This window comes from Papaver somniferum, chromosome 8 (genome assembly GCF_003573695.1).
Source record: "Papaver somniferum cultivar HN1 chromosome 8, ASM357369v1, whole genome shotgun sequence".
NCBI lineage: Eukaryota > Viridiplantae > Streptophyta > Magnoliopsida > Ranunculales > Papaveraceae > Papaver > Papaver somniferum.
Genome location: NC_039365.1, coordinates 58,836,909 through 58,846,705, shown reverse-complemented (window position 1 = coordinate 58,846,705; position 9,797 = coordinate 58,836,909). Strand labels below are relative to the sequence as shown.

Sequence of the window (9,797 nt, the reverse complement as noted above, 5' to 3'; positions counted from 1 at the left end):
CCTAAACAATGTACTGCAATGGAGTACTTTAGATTCGAGATGTCAATCTGTACAAATCCGGCCTAAACCAAGAAATGGCCGTTCCAGAATTTCTTCGGTCACAAAGTGAAGGAGAAGGGTTAGTTTTGGGGAGGGAAGCGAAGAGAGTGTTGAGACCAGAATAGTTGATTCTGGAAGAGTCGTTGTTTCACGACTTGTATCAGAAAGTGGGAAGCTAACAAATTGAAAGCTAGAAAATATTTTCTGAGTGTTGTATCCTCCTGACCTGAATTTGTTGTTCAGTGGAAATAGGTAAGACTTATTTATACAAGTCGAAGTGAAACGTACTCTGGTCTCGTAAGAAATGGAAAACGGATGAGTAAATGGGAGGAGGTGGTAACCGGTAACGCCTGGAATTGATTTTCCATAAAGATAGCGTTTCACCATTACTCCTTGTATTTACTAACCGCCTCATCCTTATGACACTGTCTTATAACGGGCGTAGTGTACGCCGCACGCTGTAAACCGCCAAACCAATACCCAATGAGCATCCCCCAATTTGTGACATGTGTTGATGTCTCGAGTGTTTTCGTGGAAAACATGTAGTATGTTGTTGTTCGGCAAGTTGAGCTTGGGAGACTTGCCGGCTCGGTGGTGACCTTCGACGGTCGAGATTTTGCATCTTGAGAGGAAGGGTAGCCGTTGATTATTGCAACCCTTCGTGGTAGCCAGTGGCATGAGAGCATGGCCGGTACAGCTTTAATATGGCCTAGTTTAGGCACGGACAAAAGTTAGGGTTTTGGCTTTGTTTGGGCGCGACAAAACTAGGGCTCGGTGTCGGGCCAAAGGTTGCCATGCGTTAGCTGGTAACCTTGGACGGCTAAGATTTGCATCTTAGATGGAAAAGTGGTCGTTGATCTTCGCAAGGCTTTGTTTTGGTAGCCACATAGGGAAGGACGGCATGGTATGGCACAGCAAGGTGGTTGGCATGCCATTGGCACATGTGGCATGGCTGGCATGCCTTGGCGCGGTTTGGGCGTGGCCAAAACAAAGGTTTTGGCATTGGGCCAAAGGTTACCCTCCGTTGGTTGGCGACCTTGGATGGCTAAGATTTGCATCTTATATGGAAGGATGACCGTTGATCGTCGCCAGCCTTTGTTTTGGTAACCGCATAGGGAAGGCCGGTATGGTATGGCGCGACAAGGTGGCTGGCATGCCATTGGCACATGTGGCATGGACGGCATGCCTTGGCGCGGTTTGGGTGTGACCAAAACTAGGGTTTTGGGCCAAAGGTTACCATACGTTAGTTGGCGACCTTGGACGACTAAGATTTACATCTTAGATGGAAGGACGGCGGTTGATCGTCGCAAGCCTTTGTTTTGGTAACCGCATAGGGAAGGCCGGCATGGTATGGCGCGATAAGCTGGCTGGCATGCCATTGGCACATGTGGCATGGCCTGAATTCCTTGGCGCGGTTTGGGAGTGACCAAAACTAGGGTTTTGGCGTTGGGCCAAAGGTTACCATGTGTTGGTTGGTGACCTTGGACGGCTGAGATTTGCATCTAAGATGGAAGGGTGACTGTTGGTTGTCGCACGCCTTCGTTTTGGCAGCCGTGAAGGGAAGGCCGGCATGGCATGGCATGGCTTAGGCGTGACAAGGTGGATGGCGCGGCATCCTATTGGCACATGTGGCATGGTCGGCATGACTTGGCGTGGTTTAGGCGCGGCCAAACTAGGGTTTTGGCGTTGGGCCAAAGGTTACCATGCGTTGGTTGGTGACCTTGGACGGCTGAGATTTGCATCTAAGATGGAAGGGTGGCCGTTGATTGTCGCATGCCTTCGTTTTGGCAGCTGTGACGAGAAGGCCGGCATGGATGATGTGATTGTAGATAGTGATAAAAGTGGTTCGATTCTCAGACTTGCGAAGGATAAAATATAGACTTAAATTCTAAAACAAAAATAGAAAACTCAAACAAAGATGATGTTGTTATCAATATTAAAAGAACACTGAGGCTAAAATTCCACTATTTTCCAAGTTCAAAGTGATTTAAATCCAATATTTATATTTATTCAATTTTTTCGTTTAATTTGATTCTAAGATGTTGCAACAAGTAGATTTTTAAAATAACAAGTGTAAATCAAAAGCATGGGATATCAAAAACCTAAGTCCAAGCATATACCATCAATGGAAATCACAATTGTTGAATAAAAATCATTAAAACAATTCTCAAACAAAGCAAATAATCATATAAATAAGATAAATAGAAAATACCACTCTTTATTGGAAAAATAGCTTCCTCTATCGCCTCAGCAATGGGGTTTAGCTCCTCATATCAAAAACAGGTTCAAAATATTTTTCCATTGCTCAAAAGGTGTTTTCAAAGGTGAAGAGACTCAAAGGGAGTAAAACAGTTCAATCGCAACGTTTATATGTGTTGCAGATCGACTGTTACAAGAGAAACAGAAGGAATAAGACTGCTACAGTAACGATAGAAGCGAAGTGTTGTAGAACAACGACAGTGTTCTGCGACAGTTGGGCGTGGGTTGATGTTCTTCGTGTTCTTCAGCAGCACCAGCAGAACAGCTTTCCAGCAACTCGTGATTTTTGTTTCCTCTGGTTCTCTAAACTACCCCAAACTGTTCGTAACCCTTCTATGACCTATCCGAACTCCTTTTATAGCCCACAGGTCGATTGAATCTCAAGAAATCCTCGGTTATTCTTATCTTTTTCTCCACCTCAAGTCTCGGGATTTCTTTCCCTTCCAAGCTTATCTACGCGTCAACTTGGTTCTCCAAACTCTCAAGTACTCCCTGTAGACTGAATAAGGACTCAATTCATAACGTAAAATCCTCTGGTACTTCCATACATAAACCAAAATATCCGAGAATACACGGAACTCCCTGTTTTAGCCAATCGATGATTTCCTCCTCTATTTTCGAATCTAAAGGGATTACCAACCTGTTTCGATGAATCAAGATAATCCCAATCCATCTCCACGTCAAACTCCGACATAATCTCACCCAAAAGACGATAACAACTCCGATAAACTTCACCTCCTATGTTTGCTTCTCCCGACCTATCTAGCCCAATTGGTTGGGTCCAATCAATCACAGCGACCCTGTTATGCTATCACAGGTCCAGTCCAACGAAAATAAGCCATAGAATCTCCTTATAAATCGCTCAAAATTCGATCTCCAGATCTGCTTCGCTGCTGCAACAGCTTCCCGCCAAAAAGCTTCATTTGAATTGTGAAGAAGAGGCGCCCCCTATCCAGAGAAGGGGTGCGAATAGAAGCTGCCTTGAGGGTGTCCTGAGGGTGCCCTTTAGTAATTTGGGTACCCCTTATCCATAGTGAGAGTCTGAATAGCATGTGTCCTCCGGGCGCTTTTCGACAACTTTTCGAGCCGATTTTTCCAAAAATGTTTATTGGACAAAAATACCTACACACACATAAAACACCATAATAAGTACAAAAATGAGCACTATCAATATATAGAATCGAGACAAATTAGACACAAAAATGTGTCTATCAAATACCCCCAGACATATTATTTGCTAGTCCTCGAGCAAAAAATCCTAACTCACTGACGCAGGCATCGTCGATTGAATTTAGCGTATGCAATAAGACTTTAAACCCCTAGGTGGCCCTAGTGTCCGAGTTATAGTCTCGGGAGGGCTTACCAGAGGTATACCCACAAAACCTTTATACTCCAGACCCTAGCTATCTACGCAGAACCTTGGAAAGCACTAAAGAATCTCCTTGGTTGGCATACTTATTGACTACAGGAGGAAGTACTCTGATGCGAAATTCCAATTGATGTACACGAGTTTGCACTCAAGCATACTAAAATTCATATAAAGTGACAGAGCTCTACTCAAATAGTTGCACTATGGACATCAATATTCGGAGTCAAACCAATCACATGGATAGATTAAGAGATGGATATAGAAAAACGTAGATGGTTTTGATGTTTACTAAGTGAACGGCGTTTCCCATATCTGTCTGAAGGCCTCCGCCAAAATGAACCTATCCTAATGGATTGAGATACTATTCTGACTAATATCAACACACTGGCATATACAAGGGAATCAGTGGTCGATAACCTAACTCTAGGTCAACACAACTGGCATATACAAGGGTACCAGTGGTCGACTTTATTGAATTTATTCCTTTTGGTCAAATGGTCTGGTCTCAAATTTTTTTTCTTTCATGGTATCTCAATCACTCTAATTCACCCTAGCATTGGTAACAACTTGAATCGTGAGCCCCACCTGATCACTTAGAGTAACATAGTTTAAAAACAAAATAAAATAAAAATAGAAGTGAAAAGGACTCAACGAGATATGGTGAAACTATCATGTTATTTCTAACACCTGAGCTCTGTGCTTTTATGAATACACTCTTCTAGATGTTTCCATCTAATCAGATTGGTTCCTCAACTCCTACAACCAAAATGCTTCCATCCACTTAGGTTGGTTAGTGTTATCCTTAATATGCATAAATTTCTAGGCTCTGGAGTTTATTTAAAACAAAAAGTTTCTACCCCATCCCCAAACTTAAATCTAACATTGTCCTCAATGTTTCGAATGAAAGAACAGTACCAAAAATATAAGTAACATGAGGAAATAGTAAAGAGAGAGTTCGGAAAGATAGTACATGGTGAAGTGAAACCAAAAACTGACAAAAATATTATACAACATACAAATCGCCTCGATGGTCAATCAAGGGTAAACATGGTCCTCCAGAGGGACCTCCTCAACATCACATGTAGGAAAAGGCTCTAAATAGGGCTTCAATCTCTGACCGTTAAACTTTGAATAACTAGTACCATTTGATGTCTCAATCTCAATAGCGCCATGAGGAAAAACAGTACGGACCACAAAAGGACTGGTCCACCGAGAACGCAGTTTCCCGGGGAATAAATGCAAACGAGTGTCATACAGAAGAAATTTTTGACCTGGAGAAAATGACTTCCGTATAATATTCTTATCATGCACAAGTTTCATTTTGTTCTTATACTCCTTAGCACTATCGTATGCATCTCTACGAATCTCGTCCATTTCATTGAGATGGAGCTTTCTGTGAGCTCATGCCTTGTCAAGTGAAAAGTTTAACTGCTTAATAGCCCAATAGGATTTATGCTCTAACTCAACATGCAAGTGACATGCCTTTCCAAATACTAAACGGTAGGGTGACATTCTAATGGGTGTCTTAAACGCGGTACGGTAAGCCCATAAGGCATCAGTAAGCCTCGACGACCAATCTTTCCTATTAGGATTAACTGTTTTCTCTAAAATACGCTTAATTTACCTATTGGAAACCTCTACCTGACCACTAGTATGTGCGTGATACGGGGTAGCTACTTTGTGGGTAATACCATATTGTTTCATTAATAGAGCAAACGGTTTATTACAAAAGTGTGAACCCCCATCACTAATTATAGCTCGCGGTGTACCAAAACGTGTAAGTATATTCTCTTTCAAAAACTTAATTATGACCCTATGGTCATTTTTTTTACACGGAACCGCCTCAACCCACTTAGACACATAGTCTACAGCGACAAGTATGTAAAGATAACCTAAAGAATTAGGAAATTGACCCATAAAATCAATGCCCCACACATCAAAGACCTCAATCACTAAAATAGGGTTCAAAGGAATCACATTTCTACGGGAAATGGTTCCTAACCTCTGGCAACGATCACAAGAAACACAGTGACTATGGGAGTCTTTAAACAGTGAAGGCCAGTAAAATCCACACTGCAATATCTTAGCAGCAGTCTTCTTAGCACTAAAATGACCCCCACAAGCATGTTCATGACAAAAGGAGATAATACTGGACTGGTCACTCTCAGGTACACATCTCCTAATAATCTGGTCGGGACAATACTTAAACAAATAAGGATCGTCCCAAAGGAAATGCTTAACCTCGGCTAAAAACCTAGAACGATCTTGTTTACCCCAATGTTGAGGGGTACGGCCAGTAACAATATAATTCACTATATTTGCATACCAAGGTGATTGGGAAACAGAGAACAATTGTTCGTCAGGAAAGCTATCCCTTATAGGAAGGGAATCACTAGGGGAACTAACAACTAACCTGGATAAGTGGTCTGCTACTACATTTTCAGCACCCTTTTTTGTCTCTAATGTCTGGAGAAAATTCTTGTAATAATAGGATCCACCTAATCAATCTAGGTTTGGTGTCCTTCTTAGACAAAAGGTATTTCAAAGCAGCATGATCGGTATAGATTACGATCTTAGAACCTAATAGGTAGGATCTAAACTTATCCAAGGCAAACACGATGGATAGCAGTTCCTTCTCGGTAGTTGTATAGTTCAATTGGGCATCATTCAGAGTTTTGCTAGCATAGTAAATCACATGAAGTAATTTGTCTACTCGTTGACCTAACACAACGCCTATAGCATAATCTGAAGCATCACACATAATCTCAAAGGGTAGGTTCCAGTTGGGTGCCTGGACTATGGGAGCGGTAGTGAGTAAATTTTTAAGCTTCTCAAAAGCCTCTAAACAAGCATCATCAAAGACAAACTTAACATCTTTTGCAAGCAAATTGCAAAGAGGTCTAGAAATCAAGCTAAAATCCTTAATGAATCGACGGTAAAAACCTGCATGCCCTAGGAATGACCTAATGTCTTTTACGGTTTTTGGGACCTGTAAAGTCTTAATAAGGTCAACTTTGGCTTTGTCTACCTCTATACCCTTTGAAGAAATGATGTGCCCTAAAACAATTCCTCATTTAACCATGAAATGGCATTTTTTCCAATTAAGCACTAAATTCTTTTCCTTACACCTAGTCAACACTAATGTCAAATGATGCAAGCACTCATCAAAAGATGAACCAAACACTGAAAAATCATCCATAAATACCTCTAAAAACCGTTCTACCATATCAGAAAATATGCTCATCATACAACGCTGAAAAGTTGCAGGGGCATTACACAGCCCGAAAGGCATGCGTCTATACGCGAATGTACCAAAGGGACATGTAAAAGTGGTTTTCTCTTGGTCTTCTGGGGCAATAACGATCTGATTATATCCGGAAAAGCCATCTAAAAAGCAATAGAAACTATATCCATCTAATCTCTCTAGCATTTGGTCGATAAAAGGAAGGGGAAAGTGATCCTTCCTTGTGACCTTGTTCAATTTCCTATAGTCGATACAGACACGCCATCCCGTGGTCACTCGGGTTGGGATTAACTCATTATCCTCATTCTGGACTACAGTGATACCTGATTTCTTGGGAACAACCTGAACGGGGCTGACCCACTTAGTGTCTGAAATTGGGTAGATAATACCCGCATCTAACAACTTAAGCACCTATTTTCGAACTACTTCTTTCATATTAGGGTTCAGTCGATTTTGCATCTCCCTAGACGGTTTGGAGTCTTCCTCTAAATGAATCTGATGCATACAAACGGTAGGACTAATACCCTTAATGTCTGCTATAGACCACCCTAAAGCTTCCTTATTATCTTGAAGTACTTTACTAGCCTACTTTCCTGATCACTATCCAAGTCGGCAGCAATAATCAAAGGTAAAGTCTCAGATGGGCCTAAGAACACATACTTCAGGTTATCTGGTAGTGGTTTGAGGTCCAACTTAGGGGGCTCTTCTAAGGAAGGAACTGAGGTAGTCTCAGAAGCTGGTAATGGTGCGAACCTAGCTTTCCATCTATCAGTGTCTAACACAGGGGTAGAATCTAATAGAGCATTCACTTGTTCAATGGTACTGTCATCGTCAAAATCTAAACCAAAACGGGATAGACAACTCTCTAATGGGTCTTCAGACAAGATGTTTGGTAATGACTCCTGAACTAAGGATTCTATCATATTCACCTCTTTAACACATGTGTCATCTAGCTCATAAGGTAGCTTACTGACATTAAAAATGTTCATTTCGATAGTCATATTACCAAAGGATAAATTCATCACACCATTTCGACAGTTTATGATCGCATTAGACGTAGCTAAGAATGGGTGACCTAAAATCACAGGTATCTGGTTCTCTGGGTCAGGGACAGGTTGGGTATCTAGGACCACAAAATCCATTGGATAAATAAACTTGTCGACCTCAATAAGAACATCCTCGATAACACCTCGAGGAATTTTGACAGACCTATCAGCTAACTGCAGTGTTATCTGAGTAGGTTTCATTTCACCAAGTCCTAGCTGTAAGTACACATGGTACGGCAGTAAGTTCACACTGGCTCCTAAGTCAAGTAAAGCTTTTTCTACCCGGTGTTTACCTATTGTACAAGCAATGGTTGGGGAACCTGGGTCTTTGTACTTTGGAGTTAGTGTTCTGAATGATTGAACTTACATTACTAGCTAAAAAGGCTTTCTTATGGACGCTAAGTTTTCGCTTTCGCGTACACATATCCTTAAGGAACTTGGCATAAGCAGGAATTTGCCTAATTGCATCTAATAAAGGAAGGTTTATGGTAACTTGCTTAAAAACCTCCAATATGTCATTAAAGTTCGATTCCTTCTTTGTTGATGCTAATAGCTGGGGAAATGGGGCTCTAGGCACAGAATCACCTCTCAGGAACCGAATTGGCATCATCGGAAATTTTATCAGTCCCCTCAGTTAGTGGTCCTGAGGGATGAGATCCTGAGGGGTGAACTACAGTATGTTCACTATCGGGCATGGTTACCTGATTGTCTACTACTCTACCACTCCTAAGGGTTCTAATAGCATTCAATTGATTCGATGGTTTTGCACCTACTTCATGAACTCCTCTAGGGTTGGGTAGTTGACTAGGGAGCCTTCCGTTATCTCTCTCACTTAAGGTCTTAGCTATTTGGCCGACTTGAAGTTCTAGCTTAGCAAGGCTCTGAGCATTAGTTTGAAAGTTCTGCTTGGTTTCCTGTTGAAAACTAATTTGGTCTGTGCTAACATATCCTGAGTTTTTGCTAACATCTTAATAGATTCCTCTAAGCTAGTCGTTTTTTTTCTGGGCCTGATGAATTCTTAGTGTAACCAAAACCTGGGGGAGCATTAGAATTACTAAACTGACCTTGACTCTGGCCCTTAGACCATGAAAGGTTCGGATGGTTTCTCCAACCAGGATTATAGGTTTCTGAATATGGGTCAAACTTCTGACGGTTATCATACCTAGTGTTATTATAGAGAGCATTGCTTGCTCTTCATTATTCTGGCCTTCCCAAAAAGGCTCCAATCTACCACTAGTGTGACCCACTTCTAAAGCTTCTAACCTTTTCGCTATAGCAGCAATTTTGGCATCTGATTCAAAGCTTCCTTCTACCCTATTAACGTTTCCTCTGCCTAGAAGAATTGTTTTCTGGGGTACCCTATTGCTTTCCCATTGTTGGGTCTTTTCGGCGATTTCATGCAAATATGTCATCGCATCATCAACTGTTTGGTTTTCAAACCCACCTGTACACATGGACTCTACTGTAGTTGTGGTGGGATAATCTAAACCCTCATAAAGGATCTGAACTAACCTAACCTTTTCTAAACCATGATGAGGACATTGGGTAATAAATCATTGAACCTTTCCAAATACCTATACAAAGATTCTCCCTCCTGTTGTGTAAACGTGCAGATTTGCGTCCTAATAGACGAGGTTTTGTGCCTAGGGAAAAACTTGTTCAAAAAGGCAGATGTAAGTTGTTCATAGGTTTCAATTGATTCGGAAGCCAAACTATAGCCACGACTTGGCTTTATCTTTTAAGGAAAAGGGGAATAACCTGAGTTTTAAAGCATCATCATCAAGGTTTCTAATTTTCAGGGTACTACAAATTTCCTCAAAGTCCCTAACATGGAAATAGG

The 9,797-nt window shown here is 41.4% G+C and overlaps 1 pseudogene; it reads left to right on the top strand.

Annotated features, from left to right (window-relative positions):
* The first annotated feature begins 9,481 nt into the window (after nucleotides 1–9,481).
* LOC113307261 lies at nucleotides 9,482–9,580 on the top strand (annotated as a pseudogene).
* The last annotated feature ends 217 nt before the right edge of the window (nucleotides 9,581–9,797 follow it).